General features: G+C 34.6%; 1 protein-coding gene across 3 annotated transcripts in view; it reads left to right on the top strand.

Moving 5' to 3' along the window:
* Sema1a (Semaphorin 1a) overlaps positions 1-21719 on the top strand; it is a 1123890-nt gene that overhangs the window by 57377 nt on the left and 1044794 nt on the right. Inside the window, exon 1 of one of the 3 annotated variants that reach the window (XM_074180677.1) lies at positions 18870-19058. The exons of the other annotated variants lie outside the window; for them this stretch is intronic. The gene's annotated coding sequence lies outside the window, so the exon portion shown is untranslated. Of the gene's footprint in view, positions 1-18869; positions 19059-21719 lie in introns of those variants that run through there. 3 annotated transcript variants of the gene reach the window in all.

Here is a 21719-nt window from a genome sequence, read left to right as displayed (position 1 = left end):
ATCGTTGCGAAACATTAATACGAACGTTTCTACGAATGGTTGTAGGAATTCGTAATCCAAACTTATTTTTATTCTTTGATGTTTATTCGGCATTTAATTTTATCGTTGAAACTCTAGTCTTGATACTTGCTTTTTATCGTGAGCCGCCTTCGAGAAATCGGGATAATACTCGAATGCATCTGCGGTTTTCCCAGACTTTCTAAGCCCACGTTTTAGCTTAGTCCTTGTTATCTTCCGTCATTCCTACTTGGATTGCTTATATAAAAAATCTTTACTCACTACCCTGAAGCGTTATTTTGTTCTTGAATGTTTTTTTTCCTCTTATGATCGGTCATTGACATTGCGCTTTCTCCATTCCTCATTATTTTGAAGTATTTCCCACTCAACATTTTACTGTGAGTTGTTGTGAAGGAACCTCAAATGAATTCATGTCGCTATTTTACTTTCTGTAATTGCAATTGTCTTTGAGTTTTTTTGTTTCAATATGTTGATTTTAACAGTTAGTACTCGAAGATTCATTGACACATTTCCAGGAGTTCTCAAACAGTGGAGTTCGAGGTGCACTGAGTAGAACCTCAAAACGATGAGCAGCTACAGTTCGTCGCGTATTTCTGATATACAGAGTGTTTCAAATTCGATCCTCACCATTGGGATCTCGGTAACTGTGAGAGATACGAAGATGGTTGAATTGGGGCAGAGTTGCGCATTTACCTGATTGAAGTTCTGAAATTCCGAGTACATCCGGAAAAGACAGAAATTTCAGAAAATGGTTTTAATTTTTTTCTGGCTTTAGTTTTTGACGGATTCGAAACTAAATTGCACTTCCACATTGCCACTTTTTCCATGCTACATAATGGTGTTTTCAGATTTGCTATCCGACGTTTCGTCTTCCGACCACCATCATGAACTTTATTGTTTCTTATGGGTGCTACATTGGAATTTTTCTGCTTTCAATAGAACCATATTTTACCTTTGCAATGATGTATCATAAGTTATCATTCTTTTTCGAAAAATTGGAGATATTGGGAAAAATTATTTCTTATCATAATAGGCTTTGACTAAATTTGACTTTCAATTTGTTACACTCAATGACATTTTGTTATTGTACAAGTCATTGAATTTTTGGCGAAAAATGGCTTTCACGAATTGAAAAGCTAATGAAAAAATGTGGAGACAGAATCAACAATCAAAATTTGATAAATGAGGTGTGCATGAGGTAAATTAGACAATGTGTTTTTTTCAATGAAAATAGAACTTTGACTAAATAACAATAATTAACTAAAATGTAAAGACAAAAGTAAATCACAGCTAATGCCCAAAATGCTGGCCTTGTTCATGATAACACAACTCTGCCCTTCTTCGAATATTATTCACTGCTCGCTTAATATCCCTCCTCCTCAATCTTCCGAACTCTCTAACAATGCTGTGTTGAAGGTCCTGATTATTTTGATATTCCCCTTGACCATAAACTCTATTTTTCAGTGTACCCCATAAGAATGTGCCCATAACACTTAAGTCTGGAGACCTTGCTGGCCACCTCACCGGCTCATTATACCCTATCTATTCATCACCAAACCTTTCAGTCAGGCAATTAGATACTCGTCTGGTAGTGTGCGGTGGAGCACCATTATGTTGAAACCAGATGACGTTGTAGTTAGCCAAAGGTAGATCATCGAAATAGTCTTCGAAAATGGACATTAAAAACCCATTCAGAATTCCGTCAAATAAATGAGGACCCAAAATTCTATCTTTGTAAATTCCTGCCCAAACGTTAATACTGAATCGTACTTGAGGTCGAATGTCTCGCAACTGCCTGGGGTTGTTTATGCTCCCAATGTGTTCGTTAATTCGGTTGAATATCACACAATTTGTAAAAGTGCTTTCATCTGTACAAATCACATTTTCCAGGAAAACAAGAAAATTAGGTCTTCTTATTAGCCAATTACAAAATTTTAATCGCCTTTCGGGATCACCTGGATGCAATTTTTGAGATATGTGTATTTTGTAACATTTTAAACCGCTTTTTTTTGGGATGTCTCCAAGCACTTGTATGACAAATATTCATTTCGGAGGAAATTTGACGTGTAAATTTCCCCGGGTTCATGTTTATCTGCAAATTATTGATTTTTATTGAAAAGCACTCAATTTACAACTTACTTCATACTTCATTCGTGAAAGAAATTTTTGCCAAAAATTCAATGACTTGTGCAACAACAAAACGTCATTGAGTGTGTGAAAGTCAAATTTAGAAACATCAAAGTCAAGCCTATTATGATGAGAATTACTTTTTTTCAATATCTCCAATTTTGCAAAAAAAAATGATAACTTATGATACATCATTGAAAATTTAAAATCTGGTACTATTCAAAATAGAAAGAATCCCATGAGAAAAAATAAAGTTGATGATGGTGGTCGGAAGACGAAACGTCGGATAGCAAATCTGAAAACACCATTATGTAGCAGGGAAAAGGTGGCAATGTAGAAGTTCAATTTATTTTCGAATCCTTCGAAAAATAAATATAAAAAAAAATATAAAAAGCATTTTCCGAAATTTCTGTTTTTTCCGGATATCTCCGGATATACTCGGAATTTCAGAACTTTCTCAATGACATATTGTTAGTCAGGTAAATGTGTAACTTTGCCCCAATTTGACCATCTTCGTATCTTTCATAGTTTTCGAGATCCCAATTTGAAACACCTTGGTGGGATCAAATGTGCCAAGTCACGTGAACACCTTCCGTGAAAGTATCTATGAAAGAGAGACATATCTTCAACCTTTTCTCGATATTTCAGACTATCAGGGCTGCAAGTGATGTTCGTGTGTCTAATCAGGCTAATAGCTCTTTTCTGGATGAAATCCAGCAGCTTCAGGGTATTTTCAGGAACAGAACTCCATACATATGAACAATTCTTGAAAGAAGGTATAATCTGTGCTTTAGACAGCATCAAATGTTTCTGGGGATTGTACAGTTTTCTGGTTCGGAACAGAATTTCAAGCTTTTGAGAAGCAGCCTTTGCAATTCCACCGACATGATTGTGCCAAGACATATTGGTGTCCATTTCAAACCCCAACAAACTTATCGAAGCAGAAAGCAAAATGGTCCGTCCTGATATTATTATATCCACTTGGGGAATATTTATCTTTTTGGAGAAAATCGGTGCCTGATATACAATAAAAAGAGGTTGGAGACAATATGGATCCCTGGGGAACACCAGCGTTGACGGTAAAAGTATTCGAGAGATATCCATCGACAGCCACTTGTAGGGAACGTTCTTCCGGGAAGCTGGAGAGCCATACACAAAACTGATCCGACAAGCCATACCATCTAAGTTTGGCCAGCAAACTTTCATGCCACACACGGGGTCAAATGCTCTAGAACTAACAAGCACAACAGCTCTTGGCTTTCCATGTTTCTCTATTGCGTTATTCCAAGTATGGGTGACATACGATATGAGGTCGCCTGTTGGTCTTTGTTTCCGAAAGCCATATTGATGATCGCTCAAGATGTTAAAGCTTTCTAAATATTTAAATATGGTGGTTACGGCTTTCTCCTCGATTTTTGACATCACTGACATCAAAACGACTGGTCTGTAGTTATTAGAAAGGATTATCTTGCCTTTTTTTGGGAATAGGCTGAACACGAGCAATCTTCAAACAATCTTCAGGAAAACCCCTTCCTTGTGAGACTGGTTGACCAGTCTGCAAATTACTGGCGCGAGTTCATTGGCGCACTATTTAAGTACGATGCCGGGCTCTTCATCAGGACCATCAGGACCATGTTGATATTAAGGTGTTTCAAAATTCGCCTGACTAGACGTTCCCGAAAAGTAATTTCCGGCATTGTGGATTCTAGTGTGGGAATAGTGGGTGGTGCCTTTCCCAGAAAATTGACTGAGGAGTGGGACGCAAATTGTTCAGCTAGTAGATTTGCATTTTCTATGGCTGTTGTTGCATTTGTGGTGTGAAATTAGTGTTGGAATTGTGGATTTTGTTTTGATTTACAGCTTCAGCTACCGATCAGCAGGATCAGGACCCGTTGGGATTGGCAAGCAGTTTATCCCTAATTCTCTGATTATGAAGTTTTTTGCTTTCATTTATTCTGAGTTTGCAGCTGTTGTGAGCATCAACAAACCTAGTTCAGTTTTCGGCACTGGGATTTTCACGCCATTGCCGGTAGGCGAGGTTTTTGAAGGTGACAACTTGCTCGCTCTTTGTTGAACCAAGATATGCCGTTAGAAGTTCGTTTCATTGAAAAAGGAATATATGCATCACTATCAGTTGGTTTTGATTCTAATTTAAGCGTCTACCTTTACGCATGGTGACCATCATTTCAAAATGGGAAAGAAGAAAGTTAAAAATTGTCAAAACAAAATGCATATTTTTTTTTCGAATTTATTTCCACATATTCAATCAGAAGTCTTGATTGTGATGAAATTTTAATTCAATTTTGCAATAAATAGGTAAATAGGCTACAACCAATCTCAAATTTGATTTGATTCACACAAACTCTCTCCAAAACAATTCGTTAAAATGAATCATCTAATCAGAGAAGTCTCAACTCATCGAATCTTAAGATCATATCAGATTTTTGTTAAACTCCAGAAATCTTGGCCGAACAAATGCAGATGAGGGTTCTGGTAAGGAAAAACGATAATCTGATTACACAGTTATTCGTCATGCACCCATCCATATAAAATTATAATTTTATTAATCTATATTTCATCGATTTCAATTAATTTTGATTAAATTTTATATTAAATTTAATAAATAAATATTGTTATATTTTGTTTTCTCTCGCATGGAATTTAAAATTTTCTTCTCACTTACCTTTTAAACTCTTTGAATGTCAAAAAAAAGTTGTGGGACTCTTACTGTGAGTGTGATTACCAAGTGATCATCTTCAAGAGTAAGATTAAACTACTATTTTCCTCTTGAAGATGATCACTTGGTGATCGAAAAACTTGTTGAGATGTTAAAATAACGGTTTGGTGTTGGGATAAAACTCCTGTAATATTCATTACTACACACACCAAAGGTTCCAAAAAGTGCATTACAAATACCAAGTAGTTGTTCATCGTAGATATTTTTCAGTTTTTGTACATGATCTACACTACACTTTCTTCGAAAGTCGATCTAGCCGATAAATTTTGATTTTAGTTTTGTGGTCAGCACAACAATAAAATTTGTTGCAAGCGAGTATATTGTAAATTTACTCCGCACAATTCAGTCATGCAAACAAGTCGAATTATATATTATTTATTAAACGGAATAACAAATTGTGTTTAAAATTCGAATTTCATTAGAAGTTTCCACCGTATTCCAGTATATAAATGAGCGTATTTATTCTTTATGAAATAACTAATGTTTTCCAGTCGTAGGAAACGAAATCTCATTTCTTTCTGCTGATTAAATAAACAGGAGAAATTGTTCGTGAAAGACGAGGTGAGGTGTAAAAGAGTGGGAAGGGGCGTACCAAAATCGTGTTATGAATAAATAATGAAGTCCGGTCTAAAGCAGCACACCCCATAACGGCACGTCATTTCCGTTTCATTTGAGATCGTCAATGTCTGGTTCTGTTATCAGGATCAGAACATCTACAAAAAACGACCGGAATTTCGAAGAAAGAAGTATACGGAGTGAGTCTGCCTTGGTTTTGTATCATTGGGAAAATCTGACTTTTGATTACGATTTTTTCATTAACTTTAAATTATCAAACAAAGTTGATGTTAGTGTTTTCAGATGTTTAATCTACCACAATCTTAAAAATAATAAGGGTTATTAAGGAATGTAATAAAGACTATTTGAAGAAGTTGCTGCATTCCTCATAAGAGAAAACAATTTTGTCTGCCTACTGGGCCTGCAATTTGTATTATCATTTAGGCATTTTTAGATGAAATGTCCCTATTGACTGATATTTTTTGACAAACTTTATAATCTTTTGTGAAACTGTATCTTTTGTGAAAAAATAGAAAAAATATTTCAGGATTTACATTATCGAAAAAAAATCCAAACAAATAGAAATGAAAATCTTTTGCTAAAAAGGAAATGAAATCCAATTAATGCATTCATCATAATGTTTTTAGGTGCATCCGTTGTCATAGAGATCAATTAGAGAAGATTTTTATGAGATATTAAGCGTTTAATACATTTTTCAGAATTTGGAAATGTAGGTATCTTTAGGAAATGACATAATAAATAATTTTGGGTTTATTATTTCGAAATATTTTTGGACATCATTTCCCAATAAGCGCAGTAATGAAATAACAGCAAACGCCCTGCCAGACTCTATAATAATATACAGGGTATTGCAAATTAAGTCGGCACCATTGCCAACTCCGTTATTATTGATGCTATGAAATCGGTTAAATGGGCAAACTAGTAGCATTTTCAATGGCCTTTTCGATGCCGAAAACAAAAAAAAATTACAGTCACGTTTTAAAATATTTCATAAAATGATATTGTTTTAAATGGAACACCTTTTATTTTATCATGCATTTCGATACGTAATAACATTCTCAACAACAAAGGTAATATCGCCTTTCTTCCTAAAGTTGAAAATAAGCGACTTATGTGGAAATATTTCTTTTTTCTCTAATAAAAAAAATCTTTGTTTTGGCGAATAAAACGTTATGATTGTCCTTATCAATATAATGTTATCCATATTGGTACTGAAGAGCCCTTTGGCAAGTGTCTTACGGCTAAACATGGATGTCTATCAGTTAGGATGGCAGTGTTCCATGTAAGTGAAATTTTTATTTTCATTTAGTATATTGTATAGAAACTGTGTGAATGATATTTGATTTAATTTCATAACGAATGTTTGGAATACAAACTGAGTGGAACAAAGTGTTTTTTGTATAATTCAGTGTTCATATAAAAGTATGTGTTTCGAAAGAATTTTTCTTTCGTCTAATTCACTGTTTATATGAATATAGCTGTTTCAGGAGGACTTTTTTTTTTCAGTTTTTGTCTGAAAGTTACTTCTTTGCATCATCTACACATCTATGTATACAGGTTATTTCTTCAAAAATTCTTCCTTTCTTTGGAAGATTCCCACATTTTTTTGTATCAAGATGGAATAGTAGAAAGCCAAAAACTTTCATTCCCAAAAATTAGTCACTCCTAAAAATATAACCTTTTCAACTTGAACAAGATTCAAGAATCAGATATCATTTATAGGATTGCTACACAATTTAGTTAACGAAAGAGATATAATTTTACTTACATAGAACACTCTCATCCTCAATGGTGAACATCGATGTCTTATTGCCTCTTCACCACCAATCTGGATAACATGACTTTTCTTTTCGTGTTTATTAACGGATTAATTAACGGAAAAACAGATTTTAAACAGATTTTTTTTATATAAAAGTTGTCGTATTGCCTGAAAGTAACTTCTATGCATGATCCAGAGAGTTTATTCTGAAATGAATTGCTTTCCTTTGGAGATTTCCTACATTTTTCTATAAATTTATCTCTCCTAAAAATATGCCCCTTGCAATTTAAACTTTTTTCATATTATATTGTTGAGCTTCATAATGTCAAAATGTAATCTCAATATCGTAGTGTGAGTAACATTATATTCATATTCCTGTTCTATTCTTAAAATTGATTCAGTGACTCCGAAAATATTCTTGAAAAACATTAGGACATTTTAATTTTAAACAACTTCTATAACAGTGGTCACCAACCTGTCGATCGCGAGCTACCGGTAGCTCGCGGAGGCAATTCTGGTAGCTCTCACAACAATTTTAATTTAAAAAATACAAACTGCAAAAATTAGAGAAGCTTCCGAAAATTCCACTAAAAAATCTAATTGTCATAATATTAAACATAAACAGCGGCAGCGTTGCGGTGAGCGATCTGCCGCTGACGCCATCAAGTTAGAATCGGCTAGAACCGACCAGCCGGACCAGCGCGTTAGTGTTCGAGAACGATCTGGATTGCTTTGAACGGGATAAATACTCACGGCGCGGCGACATTGCGCTTAGTTTTAAACAACGCGTAACCAACGTCCAGCGGTTGGGTTAGTAGAGAACAACAAAAATAATATTATGGCAAGCAGTTGTAAGAAGGTAAAGACATACCACTTTCATTCGGAATGGGAAGAACAATACTTTTTTACGGAAGTTAAAGATAAAAATGTGTGTTTGTTATGTAATACTTCGGTCTCCGTTGCTAAAAAAGGAAATAGTGAGAAACATCTTAAAACTGTACATTCTAATTTTGAAAAATCGTTCCCACTACATTCTGCCGCCAGAAAGGAGAAACTGAAACAGTTAAAAAAGCAGTTAATTGGACAACAATCAATATTTTTAAGAACAGTCGACAAAAATAAGGCTGCAACTGAAGCATCGTACCGTGTGTCCCAGATAATTGCACAAAAAAAGAAACCTTATGAAGACGGGGAAATGATAAAACAGGCGTTTTTAGAAGCTGCTGATTCGTTATTTGCCAACTTTAGAAATAAAGACGAGATAGTTTCAGCTATAAAATCTATGCAACTTTCTGCTAATACAGTGATGAGACGTGTAGAAGTAATGAGCAATGATATTTTTTTACAGTTAAGAACTGACTTAGATAACTCTGTTTATTTTTCACTTCAACTGGATGAATCAACAGATGTCGTTGACACTGCCCAGATGGCCGTGTTCGTCAGGATGGTTTTTAGTGATTTTACGATTAAAGAGGTCTTTTAAAATTCATTCCACTGAAAGGACACACTACTGGACATGAGTTGTTTTCTCATTTAAAAAATATTATTTCTTCCGAGAAAATTCCAATATCGAAAATGGTAGGCTTGACAACCGATGGCGCTCCAGCTATGGTGGGTTGTGATAAGGGTCTGGTGGCGTTATGTCGTAAAGATGAAACTTTTCTGCAATCTCTCTGTTACCACTGCATTATCCATCAGCAAGCATTATGTGGAAATTTCCTGAAACTAAACAACGTTATGAAACTGGTGGTAAAAATTGTGAACAAGATTAGAGCTCAAGCGTTACAAAGAAGATTATTCAGAACCTTGGCCGATGGAGTTGACTGTCAATACGGGGACCTACTCCTTCACTCTGAAGTCCGATGGTTAAGTAGAGGACGGGTGCTGAAACGTTTTAATGATGTCCTATCTGTCATAGTTCAATTTTTCAAACAACGCGATGAACCGACTCCGGAACTAGAAAATTTAAACTGGCTTAGAGATTTTGGTTTTCTCGTGGACATTACAGAGAAATTAAACGAACTTAATTTGCAGCTTCAGGGGAGAGACAAAGAACTAGCGAAATGATTTCTGATATAAAAGCATTTATCAAAAAGCTGGAGTTTTGGGAACAAAACCTAATTAACAGCGATGCCAAGCATTTTCCTATTCTTTCAGAAAAAGTATCTCAAAATCCATTAGAACCCTATGACAACAAATATCATGTAGAAATAATTTCTACCCTGAAGAATAACTTCAAAAATCGTTTTAAGGATTTCATTGAAATGGGTTTAGTAGCGCAGTTTGTTGTTTCACCCTTTATGGAAATTGATATCCAACAGTTTGCAACTTGTGTTATGCAGAACTTTGGCGAAGACATCGCTGCAACAGAAATGAAAGTCATTGAGTTTCAAAATGGTTTAGCCTTAAAATCGTTAGTCTCAAGTACTGAATGTATCTGGCCTATTGTAAGTAAAGACAAATATTCAGTTCTATGCCGTGTTGCCTTGAAAGTGAAAGCATCATTCAGTTCAACCTATTTGTGTGAATCTTCTTTTTCCAATATGAAGTTTATTAAGAACAAATATCGCAATCGACTTACAGATGAACATTTGGATAATTGTATTCGAATGGCTGCATCAAATTATACTGTAAACATTAAAAATATTATCAATGAGTCTGAGTGTCAGCCTTCTCATTGAACGTGCTTTTTTATTTTTCAATGTTTATGTTCATGATAGTGCGTTACTTTTTTGTTGTTATTATTAACTATTTTTGAATCATACGTGACATGACGTTGTGGCTGGATAAAAGTTTGTGTTTATTTTTCAAACACCTTCGTTTGATAGGTAGGAATGTAGCTATGAACAAGTACGTACTAGTAATATTAGTTATTTTGTTATTAGTTTATTATTAGTACCTATGTATCATGTATTACCAGTTAAATAGTAAAATAAATACATATAATGATAAATTAACTGTGGATTATTTCATTTACGTTGCGATACGTGGCTTCCGTGTGGGTGGCTCGCTGTTTATTCCAATATTAACAAAGTAGCTCAATACATTGAAGAGGTTGGCGACCACTGTTCTATAACAACTATTTTTCGTGTAAAATTGAAAATAAAAGAATCATTTAATAAACAAAAATCAACCCTTAAATTCAAGATGGCGGATGACGGAACGGGTCTGGTACCACGGGAACCACACATTGTAAAAATGAATTTAGATAGGCAATATTGTGAAATTAATTTTCATACAACTTGAAAATTGTTTTATATATAACATTAAAACATTACATATAAACATATTGTAAAATTAATAGAAAGGCAAATTGTAAAATTAATTTAAGCCACTAAAGGTGTGGTATACCTGTATAGCATAAAGTTTTTCAGTTTAATCTTCCTCTTGAAGATGATCACTTGGTGATTGAAACACGTGTCGAGGTGTTAGAAATAACAGTTTGGTGTTGGGATGGATAAAACTCCAGTAAAATTCATTACTACACTAAAGGTTCCAAACAGTGCATCACATGGTACCAATAGCTTTAAGTTTTTCTTATTTCATGTGTTTTCTTCCAGAAGGCGTGGTATTTGAAAATTTGACAAAAATAGTCCATGGAACAAAGGTAAAGAGTGATAAATTGAAAAAAATCACTGATGAAGTAGTAGTTTAAATATAATTTCAGTGAATTATATAGCCATGAAAAACTCTAAGTTATTCGGTTATATTACCTTTTCAAAACAGGCAGTTTGTGTATACATTTTTTAATTTAAATCTGAGGGTCCTATATTCAAGACTAAACAATCTGTTTTGTCATGTAACATTTCTATAATTCTTTTTGTTTCTCCAATAGTCTCCTCATTCCAATCAATCTCTTAGTCTTAGACACACGGAAGCGGTTCATTATTACGTTTTTTCGCTTTTTCATACTTCACTAGCAGGCATAAAAAGATGGTTCCTCATACCCCTCTATCCGTTTCGTTATAGACTGGGTCATTAGGAGTTACTATCATTAAAGATGTCACATAATTTACATATGTGAAATATTTAGATGAACGTTAGGATTAGTTTGAAAGTTTCTAAATTCAGCTGTCACTGAAGCAGATAGAGTGCATACTTTCCAACGAAACAGTTGGGTGGTTTCATCCAACTGTTTTAAGGTAATTTATTTGATTACTCAAAGTATGAACTGTTTGTGAACGGAAGTATCTGTTATTTAAATGTATCGTTAAGATCTGTATTCCGACAGTAGTGAGCTCGCGCGAAGAAAATATTTGGCGAGAATGTATGCTCTGAGGTGTGAAACTCATCCGGAGTATGTCGCCTTTTTTGCCAAAAATTTTAGGGATTATGTATCTTCGGCGGCAAGACTATATATTCCTTCCCAGCCGGCTACCAACTATTGACACGGAATTCCAACCTTGCAGTTCGGAAGATTGAACGACAGGTACACAGGAGATAACACGCGTCTCGTATCCAATGTGTGATGGATTACGAACAGCCAACAGACTTTTCACGCCCGCAAAGTGACTAATTGCCGCCTAATTACCACGTATCCATAACAATTTAAGCCAAGGCATGCTGCTAACCGACAAACAGCACTGCCTTGATAGGATACGTATGCTAGTGGCTGCTAAAAAGTGACTCATGGGGCGAGCGAGAAGTATCGCGAAAAACCTTGGGTTCCTCGAGAAATCTTCCTGCTTAGTTCAAGAGCCTCCGCGTGTTGTGGATAATCCGCCTATCGCTGATCGGGTGGAATACTTCTAGAAGAACATCTATGAACACTCGCAGCCATTCACATCTTTCAGCAGAGAACATCAGCCTGAGCTCAATGAACTGCACAACTCGATAACCCCGAATGACTTTCAAATAGCCCATGTTCAGGTCCAGATGAACGAAACATTTATTGGTGGAAAAAACTATCAAACACCCACCGCCATCTGGACAGAGTTGTCAACTTATCCCCAAACGCGGAGATTTGTTGATTCCTAAGAAATACAGAACATGCTTAAATTCGTGTTGTAAGTTGTTTGAGCATCTCATACACACAATTACCCACCGTAGTTTCGTACGGATGTATGGGCAGAGGGGGTCGAAGAGAGGAGTCAATGCTTGTGAAGAGTACCTGCTTATCGATTGATGTGTAACGCAGGACTCGATATATTATAAGCGTAACTTCTCTATGGCCTGGATCGATTACTGCAAGGCATTTGATTCAACATATCATGAGCGTATCTTGCATTTGCTCAGTTGCCTTGCGGTACCCGACAAAATAGTGATATGTTTCGAACCATAACATCTGGTCAGACTAGAGTTCAAACAGGGGAGTCACTTTCAGAATGGGTGGCAATTCCCTCATTCCCCTCCTTTTCTGCATCTTACTATTGCCATTATCCATTGCGCTTAGAAATACTCGAGGGTATAACTATGACACCCCTGGAAACCGCAGGCATACGTTCGGCAATTTGTTTTGTATGGATGATCCTAAACTTTATGCCTCTGGAGGAGTTAAACTTCATCAGTCCTTGCGGGTGGTGGAAAAATACACGCATGCTATCGGTGTGAAATTCAAGATAGACAAATCTCAAAATAGAAGGATGCGGGGATTAGATGGAAGCATCCTGCACCATATAGATGCCGAAGAGACGTAAATTTATCTCGGAGTAGGACAACGCCTCACAAGAGGTAACAGAAGTGAAATATTCTCTCCTTGACAAGTATCAGCACAAATTCCGACTGATAATCAGAACTGTTGGGGAATAACAAAGTTGCTACTACCAATACGTTTGCCGTTCCAATCTTACTCTACTCGTTTAAAGTAGTGAGTCAGCACGATGTGAAGACTCCAAAATTGATGTATTTCTATAAGAGTTTGCTTTCCAAATATCCAAATCGTCTATTCTACGGATGTACAGAATATACATAGCGTTTTGAAAATTTCATTGGGTCAAATAACAAATTGAATATTCATTTAGCTGTGTACCTTATTCGATAAACATGACTGAGGGAGATGCTGTATATGGTATAGTCGAAGTAACCGATATAGTAATCTTAAAGCTATCGGTGAACTCAAAGGCCAAAAAACCAACACAAAGAACTAATGCCGCTAGGAATTAGTCCAGGTGGACTGAAGAATTGGCGGTTCGTATTACATAATTTTTACTAACCGAGTTTTATGATTGGCTGAAGAGTCATAAAATTAAATTTGAAGTCATGTTCCGGTGACGAATAGAATGCGAGCCGTCGTGTTGTCAATGTTCAGTTCAGGAACTGATCCCGATTTGAGTGTTGAAATTCAATACTGGTGAAGTTATAATTACTTAAAATTTGTTATTTATTTAAAATGTGGCGTCCTTGAACAAGTACTAATAGTAATAACGAGAGTATGTTTCAATGCATATAAGAATCTGCATATCAAGTTTGCTTTCGAGGGAAAAAAACCTATTACAAGCAACAGCAGACTTGACCGAAATTCCTTTCTCAACTGTACGTAAAATAGTCAAAAACAAATCTTATGAACGCAAGACGTGATTTGATATGGGATTAACAAAACCTTTAGAAGTTCATCTAATAAAATCATCAAAAAAAAAAACAATATAAGACTGTTACAAAAGCAATGAGATTCCTACAATTGAAATCATAAGGAAGAAATTGAATACTTCCGGCCATAACGTGAGCTGCTGTGACAAAAATCTTCAGAATTGGATAAAAAACAATTTGTATTTTGAAGACAACATTTTTTATTCAGAATGAAACAGGCTATATACGTTTTCAAATGGTAAACAAATAATAAGACAAAAAGTTACATTGGAAATAAAGTTTAGGGGTTGCGTTTTCCACCCCTTACAACCATGGGGTAAACCAAATAAATTACTGGCTTAGTGTCTTTTTGGTAGTACAAAACAGATTAATTTCAATATTGTAACTTTTTCAGTGCTTGTGAAAAAAATGTTCCAATGCTCCAATGAAGTTTCTTTATATGAAAGATCCTATCTTTTTTTCGATGAGGAATCACCTCCTTAAATGCTTTTCGCTTATTCAGTTACACCCTGTATAAACGTATCAGAAATGATTATTGAATAACAAAATTAGTTAGCTCCGTGCTGGAACTGCTGGAAGGTATATCGAAGCTATAGGTATATCGTTTACTTGAACTATACATACTTTGCGCTCTCATAAGTGATGTTTGAGATAATTTAATAAAATGATGTGATAGCTCTGCGACTACTCAGGTATATATTATAACTCGATAATCCTTATAAATAATATGTTCGCCGTTAACCCCGACATTTCTATAAAATCAATATATTATGACAGAATACTAAGTTACTTTAATGTTACCTGAATTTTCCAAATTGTAAAATGATTATATGAAATATGATCAGTCAAGTAACTTTTCATCTTCCATGTATACCATAAGAAGTGAGATTTCATCTGAATATAATGCAATAAAAGAGAATTTGAAACAGTTTTCACATTAGGCATCAGTGATGACCCTATACGAATGAATAAGTTTTAGTACTTCTATCTCTATATAATAAATACTTTCACATGAATCGGTTCCATTCTCAAACTACACCCAAAACGATAAACAATTTTTTCGATTATTTGAACAGCAATGCACTGAGGCTCTTATATTTTTTCAATATTTGACATTACAGGAAACTTTTTGATTCAGTACTGTGATTAATTTAAAATATATGTTATTTCTCAGTTTATATCGAAAAGTGAATTTCGGCTTTTTATTAAATTTCTATGGGTAAGGTATAGCTTTATGGCTTTCACTTCTTCATGTTTATACAAAAAATTGGGGGAATCTTCATGTTGAGATTATGTTAGTCTAAACTCTCCCAATGATACTATCAGAGGAATTTCACAGTGTGTTATAGGAAATTAAATAGCAGATAACATTTATATTTGAATCAGTTCAGTAGTTCAATAGAACATTTGAATATTCTAATAATAGTAAAATTCAAAATATTATCGGTTTGTTTTTATCGAAAGTTTCAAAAACATTTTTGTAATGATCTGTATATCAACTGACTGTATTGGGCACAATTTTCTGTTTATGTGGGTCATTATAAACTTTGACACGGGTTGTTGAATAAATAATAAATGATCGTTGTTGTTCCATTGTTCGTGTACAAAAACTACAACACTTGATTTGAATAAATGTTATCCATTTATATTTGAATCAGTTCAGTAGTTCAATAGAACATTTGAATATTCTAATAATAGTAAAATTCAAAATATTATCGGTTTGTTTTTATCGAAAGTTTCAAAAACATTTTTGTAATGATCTGTATATCAACTGACTGTATTGGGCACAATTTTCTGTTTATGTGGGTCATTATAAACTTTGACACGGGTTGTTGAATAAATAATAAATGATCGTTGTTGTTCCATTGTTCGTGTACAAAAACTACAACACTTGATTTGCCTCATAAACCTCATTACCCCATAATTGTTATATAACCTAGACAATTTGGAACTGTCCCCTATATCTGAACTTCGCAGTTCAGAAGGACAAAACATCACCCTTGCTACCAACTGCCTCGAATGCAAATTAATCTTCGCCCGTCTGATGCACCGGCGACGTTGCCAAGTCCTTTTTTGAAAATCTGGATGCATCGAGGAATGTTATTTGATGAAGCAGAGCTTTGAATATAATATACCCAAGAATCAATCAGAATTATATTGAAATATAATATAAATGGCAATATAGATGTGATTATACATATATTTTTGTGGAGAAGTTTATTAAAATCAAAACCAGCACTGATGGCGTCATCATGAAAACTTTCACTAAATTTTAACCAAAGTGATTCTTATAAAAGTAAACGATGATACGTAACAAGAACTTCGTCACTGCTTCTAGTTCTCATGCTATTTTCAGACGTTTAAAAACATACAAAAGTCTATCGTCATGTACCGATCTTGACAATTTCATACAGTGTTTATTTATTACCTATGTCGTTCTATGGCGGGTTGATCTTCATTAGACTTTTCTAGTCTCCGATCGAATGTGTGCAGCGTTCTTTGAAACGAGTTTCAATAAGTCGCTAAGTCTGACTAATATACTTTTTGTTACAATTCTTGTAGTTTATTTCATATAAACACGATTCTTAATTATATTCATGAAAATAAAAAAAATGAACACAATTTTATCAGAATATTCTTTCCGAGACGAGGAATGTACTTCTTCAATTTTCAAAAAGATGTATTCAAGTTACTGCAAGTTGAAGTTTGTGAGTTGTAATAATGTGATGAGAATATCGAGGTCGTAACTGAAACCAGATACGACATATAAATTCGAAAACTTTGTGAATCCATTCATGTGATTAGGATTACACTGCTTTGTTGAGGGCCCAGTCCTTTGTTAGGATCATCTTTTCATTGTCAGTGTTTCTATTCATCAGTAATTTTTTATTTCGTTATAAACAAGAATCACATAATTTTTCGGAATCGTTTACTTCAGGTGTAATTGGTATATACAATACCTCTTACTAGAAAACTGTAAAGACTAGATGCATTTTTGATTGAAGTTTGGTATCAGGCTCGGTTGTAGTGAAAATGACAGCAATTTTAATAGCTTTTGATAGTCTGGAATTGTTATAAAAAAACATATTGCATCGATTCGCTAATAGTATACCTGAAACAGATTCACTGTAAATCTATCTGTCATTTTTACGTCTTCTGCATTCAATCATGAACTGGCATGAAGCTAAACACAAAACAGTCGTTTAGTATTCAGCTGTCAAACTGCCAGTGGCGTCCGATATTTCTCACGTTTCATAAAAAAAATAAGTGCAATTTTGAATTATCATTGGTGGTTTGTGTGGTATCTGCAAAATATTTTTAATGTTTACTTTTGTGTGTCCGTAAAACTATTCAACATTTTAATGAGCGCGCGACTCAGTGACGGTCATTGATTTATTTAGGGCAACATTTTCGAAAAAATTCAAACAACAATTCAGATATTTGTAGACAACTTCATCTTTTCAGGCAGAGATGATAACACTACATCAATATGTATGACTTGCAGATGAATTTTCGAAAAAAAATTATTTGACTAACTTCTAAATATTTCGTATTAATATTTTCATATATAGATAATAAGACCACAAAGAACATCCTAGGTAGGTTGCAGATAAATTCACTGAGATGTCTGGTCTGAGAGGTGGAGTTGCAGATGAATTTTCGAAAACAAAAGTTTGACCGACTCCGTAATAATTTGCCAACTTCATATTTTTACAAAAAAATGAGAATTCAAAAATTACACCTATTTTTGTCTACTTTGTTGTTGACGATGAGAAATATCCGACGCCATTGTAGTTTGGTAGTTGAACACAAAACGGTAGATTTAAAACGGCAGCGGTCTTCACATCGTCACTTCTGGAGTCGAGTTGAGCTACTTTTCAGGTTTGTTGTTAACGTTCCTATGCGATTGCTCCCAAAATTACCAAAAAAGGGTGGTTGCTTTATGCAAATGTTTATTTAAATATCATTCACTTACAAATTCTGAAATTTTCGTTAGTATTTGTTACGATATAACTCACAGAAGGCATAATACATACAGTAGATTTTCTCCAGAATATCAGTTTTCGTAACAGCATGAATAAGTAAAAAATGAGGTGCAAAATTTTTGTCCGTATTCAAATGAACTATAAAAGTATTAGTGAAAAATAATGATGCAAATGAGGCAGTAGGGCTCTGCTTACGTAATTATCATGATTCTATGAAATTTTAGATCTCAACGTACCTGTGTTTGTGTAGAGCTGATACCGTATAGAAAGGAGTAAACCTGGATACTTTCATACTTATATTCAAAAAAATAATTCTGATATTAATTTATTGTTATCGAACTTCTGGTTGATAACATGTAACGATTCATGTATGTATACCATTGTAGAGATTTTTTTGCTTTGCTTCCTCTCAGTACTGCGACTTTTGTAAATAACAGCAATCTATTCGACCTTTGGAATGTTGAAACTTCTGTCAAAGATGGCCAGTTTCTTTCAGGACTAAAGTTACTTTAGAGTTAGAGCATTAGCGTTACCCTTCCAATGATCTTGAACGATTCACCATATTCACTATAAGAAGCTAACAGTTGGGCTGAAAAGTTTGTAGAATTTTTTTTTATAACATTTGATTTTTTTATTCATTTAGTTGCCTTCGAAGGTGATACGTAGATTATAGCGGTCATACAATTTCTCGATACCATTTTTATAGTACGATTTGTTTGTTTGGACCTCAGTTTCGATGATTACTGCTTCATCAGCGCAACATTTCTTTCCAGCGAGTATTCTCTTGTGGTCTGATTACAGAAAAAAGTCGCTTTGATATTTTCTGAGCCTCAGCTATCTCGATCAACTTTACTTTGCGATCATCCAAAATTATTTTGTTTACTTTTTTGATGTTTTCGTCAGTAACAGCATTGGCTTCAACAGTTTTTTTTTCGCCAAAAAGCAATGCCTTATCAACACACGAAAATTATTTTTATCCATTAACTAATAATCATACTACTAGTAGCGCCATCTCTGAGTTAGCCTACGAACTCTTTAGCCCCTCTAGTATTTATATAATCACTTTTGACGTTTTTTACCCAGTCTCATTTCATTCGGTCAAGTACACATCATTTTTTTTCAAGTGCAATTCCGTCAGTTTTCTTTGCCCTTGCCTCACTTGTGCTCTGGTATCCACATCCAGGATATTTGAATTTTTATGTTTTGTCTTTGGAAATCTTTACAAACGTGTGAGCGCTCCATGCACTCCGGTACATCTTACGAGAGGGTTGAGGAACTTGAATTTTGGCCCTGTTATTCCCAAGGAAGCATCATCGTTCATCTTGAAATCGTAAGTTTATCATACAACTAGCGAACCGACCCGGCTTCGCACGAGTAATATATAAACCTACACTTTTTTATCGAAGTGTCAAATTAGCTTGTCCATGAAAATGGCCCCCGTTTTCTCCTGAAAGGCGTACTTTTGAAGACATAAGGCCTCTAGAAAATTATAGAATAACCCAGTACATTTCAGTCTACAGGAGCATTCCGAATATTCCACAATATTCCAGAACATTTCAAAACATTCTGAAAAGTAGTGGAATGGTCGTTTATAATCAGGAACGCTTGGAAACTTCCCGGAATATACCAGCTCATTGTGGAACGATTAAGGGAGTCATATGTTATTGTATTTCTCTATCCTCCACCCATCAAAAGGTTTCAGTTTTTACTTGAAAGTGCTCTTACAGATATAAGGGCTGGAATTTTCGCACTTTACAAAATTCTAGAACAACCGAAAATATTCTTGAACTTCTCGGAACACTGTAGAACGTTTGGAAATAGTCTGGAACTTTCGGGAACATCTCAGATCATTATGGAACGATCAAGGGTATCCCTCATCTAAGAAGGGTGTACTTTTGAAGATATGAGGGCTGGGTATTTTGCTCTCTAGAAATGTCCAGAACATTCGAGATGAATTTTTGGGAATATTCTGGAACGTTCGGAAACATCCTACGTAATTTTGAAATATTCCAGAACAGTCTCGAATTTTAGAGAGTGTTGGAAAATTGCAGACTATTCGAAGCCTTTTTATGGATACCCATTGGTAGGAGTATATAAAGCTAGGTCTATTGATTTTTTATGATCTCTAATCAATCTCATATCGACTTCTTGAGATAAGCAAGATACACCATTGGATAAAGTTCACTCAAATGAAACTAAGTTCACAACTGAAATTCCAATTTGAAATGGGTATCTACCTATCAATGTAACACATAACAATATTATGATCTTGTCGCATCGGTTTGTTAGGCCGCTTGAAATTATTTTCTCGCGCAGTAGTTTTATTTTCGCAATGACTCCTAAGATATTAATTTCAATTTTATGGTGTAGAGAACAATTATTTCGAAAATTTTGTGAAATGTTAAGGGGAAATAATGTATTTATTTGATTAATATATTATGATTATAATATATGTTAATATTTATAGGAGTAATATCGTATCCCTCTATCTATTAAAAGTGACTGATCCTTTTGATTACTCGTGGTAGCCAGGCAGTTCGACGCGCGTGTTTTGTTCACTCACTCGAATTGACTGAAGTGTTGATCGGTGGTTCAAGCCCCAGTTTGAACGATTGATTTTTCACTTGCTATCGTCCAACCCGTGTTGGGAATCACACGTTAAAAGGTAAGACCTCGTTAATCCTTAGCTCGCACAAGTTTCAACTTCTGAGGGTTGTCGTTCGTAGGGGTGCGACAGCTGGTTAACGGAAAAACAGACAGACATATATAATCAAAATATCACAAAGTTATTTCTTCTCTTCCATACAAAGTATAGTTTTTTCTTCTCTTCCATACAAAGTATTCCATATAACTTTTCATAACATACGAATTTTCTGGCATATCCGCCAGAACATTTAGCATCCACTGAAAGTAATGAGCTCCATTCATAAAACAACTGTTCAACAAAGGAACATATTTGTTTGCTCTCCACTTCTACAAATAATTTCACTGCAGGCGAATGCCTATCCTAAACCTATTTTCTTCGAAACAATAGCATCGTATACATTCTAATTGCATACTGATTCAATATTTTTGTCAAAATTGGCAGTAGGTATCAAGAACGTCAATTGTTAAATCCATCAATTACTTCATCCTTACTTCTACATTCAGTACTCAAATCATCGGAACAATAGAAGTGTCCCATGTCTCAAATAATACATAAAATTCAATTGAATCAAAAAACACATTTTTTGAAATTTGTGATATCCTGTGGCAGAGTGGTTGGGGAAACAAGGTGGCTAAGTGACTTTCGTATGATTCTACCAAGAAAATATTTCGTAAAATAATAAAATTCCTGAACCAATTAATGACCAGAATAAATGTAAAGTTAACTGAGCCCATGTGTTATTTTTGTAAATATTTGCTAAATTCAACAGGTTTTTGAATCAAATCAACAAAACACAGAAATGTGTTAATTTTGTTCATGGAAAAAAATGTATGTTGGACCTTCTCTGTAGAACATTGGCTGAGCATAATATTGTTTTACAATGACGATTCTTAGATGATGTAGGTCTAATTACACAACACAACAAAAAAATATTTTTTGAATGTTTCCTACACTAAATTAGTCAATTTCTACTAATTTTGGGGTGATAAAAACGAAAATAACAATGAAAAATTTTTATTAGCTCTGGTTTTTGAGATACACAGTACTTAATCTTAAAGAGTAGTTATACTATACGTGAAAAGTGAAAGTACATAAAACAATATTGTTATGTTTCTTTTAGAATATTTTAAGTACAAAATTAATAAAAAAAAACATTATTCTTAGTGTTTTGACAAATAAAAGAAGATTGTACCACCAAATTTCAATTAAGTCCATCCGATTCATTGCAAGATCGCTGTCGTTTAGCTTGTCTTTTATAAAACACTTCTGGAGCATCCCTACACACAGACCAGCAGTAGTCTGCAAGCATTGCTTCATTCCAACGGCCCTGATATCTCTGTTCCA

This window comes from Leptinotarsa decemlineata, unplaced genomic scaffold, assembly GCF_025532065.1.
Source record: "Leptinotarsa decemlineata unplaced genomic scaffold, Ldec_3_MD MMD2_tig00026299_RagTag_RagTag, whole genome shotgun sequence".
NCBI classification, from domain to species: domain Eukaryota; kingdom Metazoa; phylum Arthropoda; class Insecta; order Coleoptera; family Chrysomelidae; genus Leptinotarsa; species Leptinotarsa decemlineata.
This window is presented reverse-complemented; position numbering and strand designations above follow the sequence as displayed.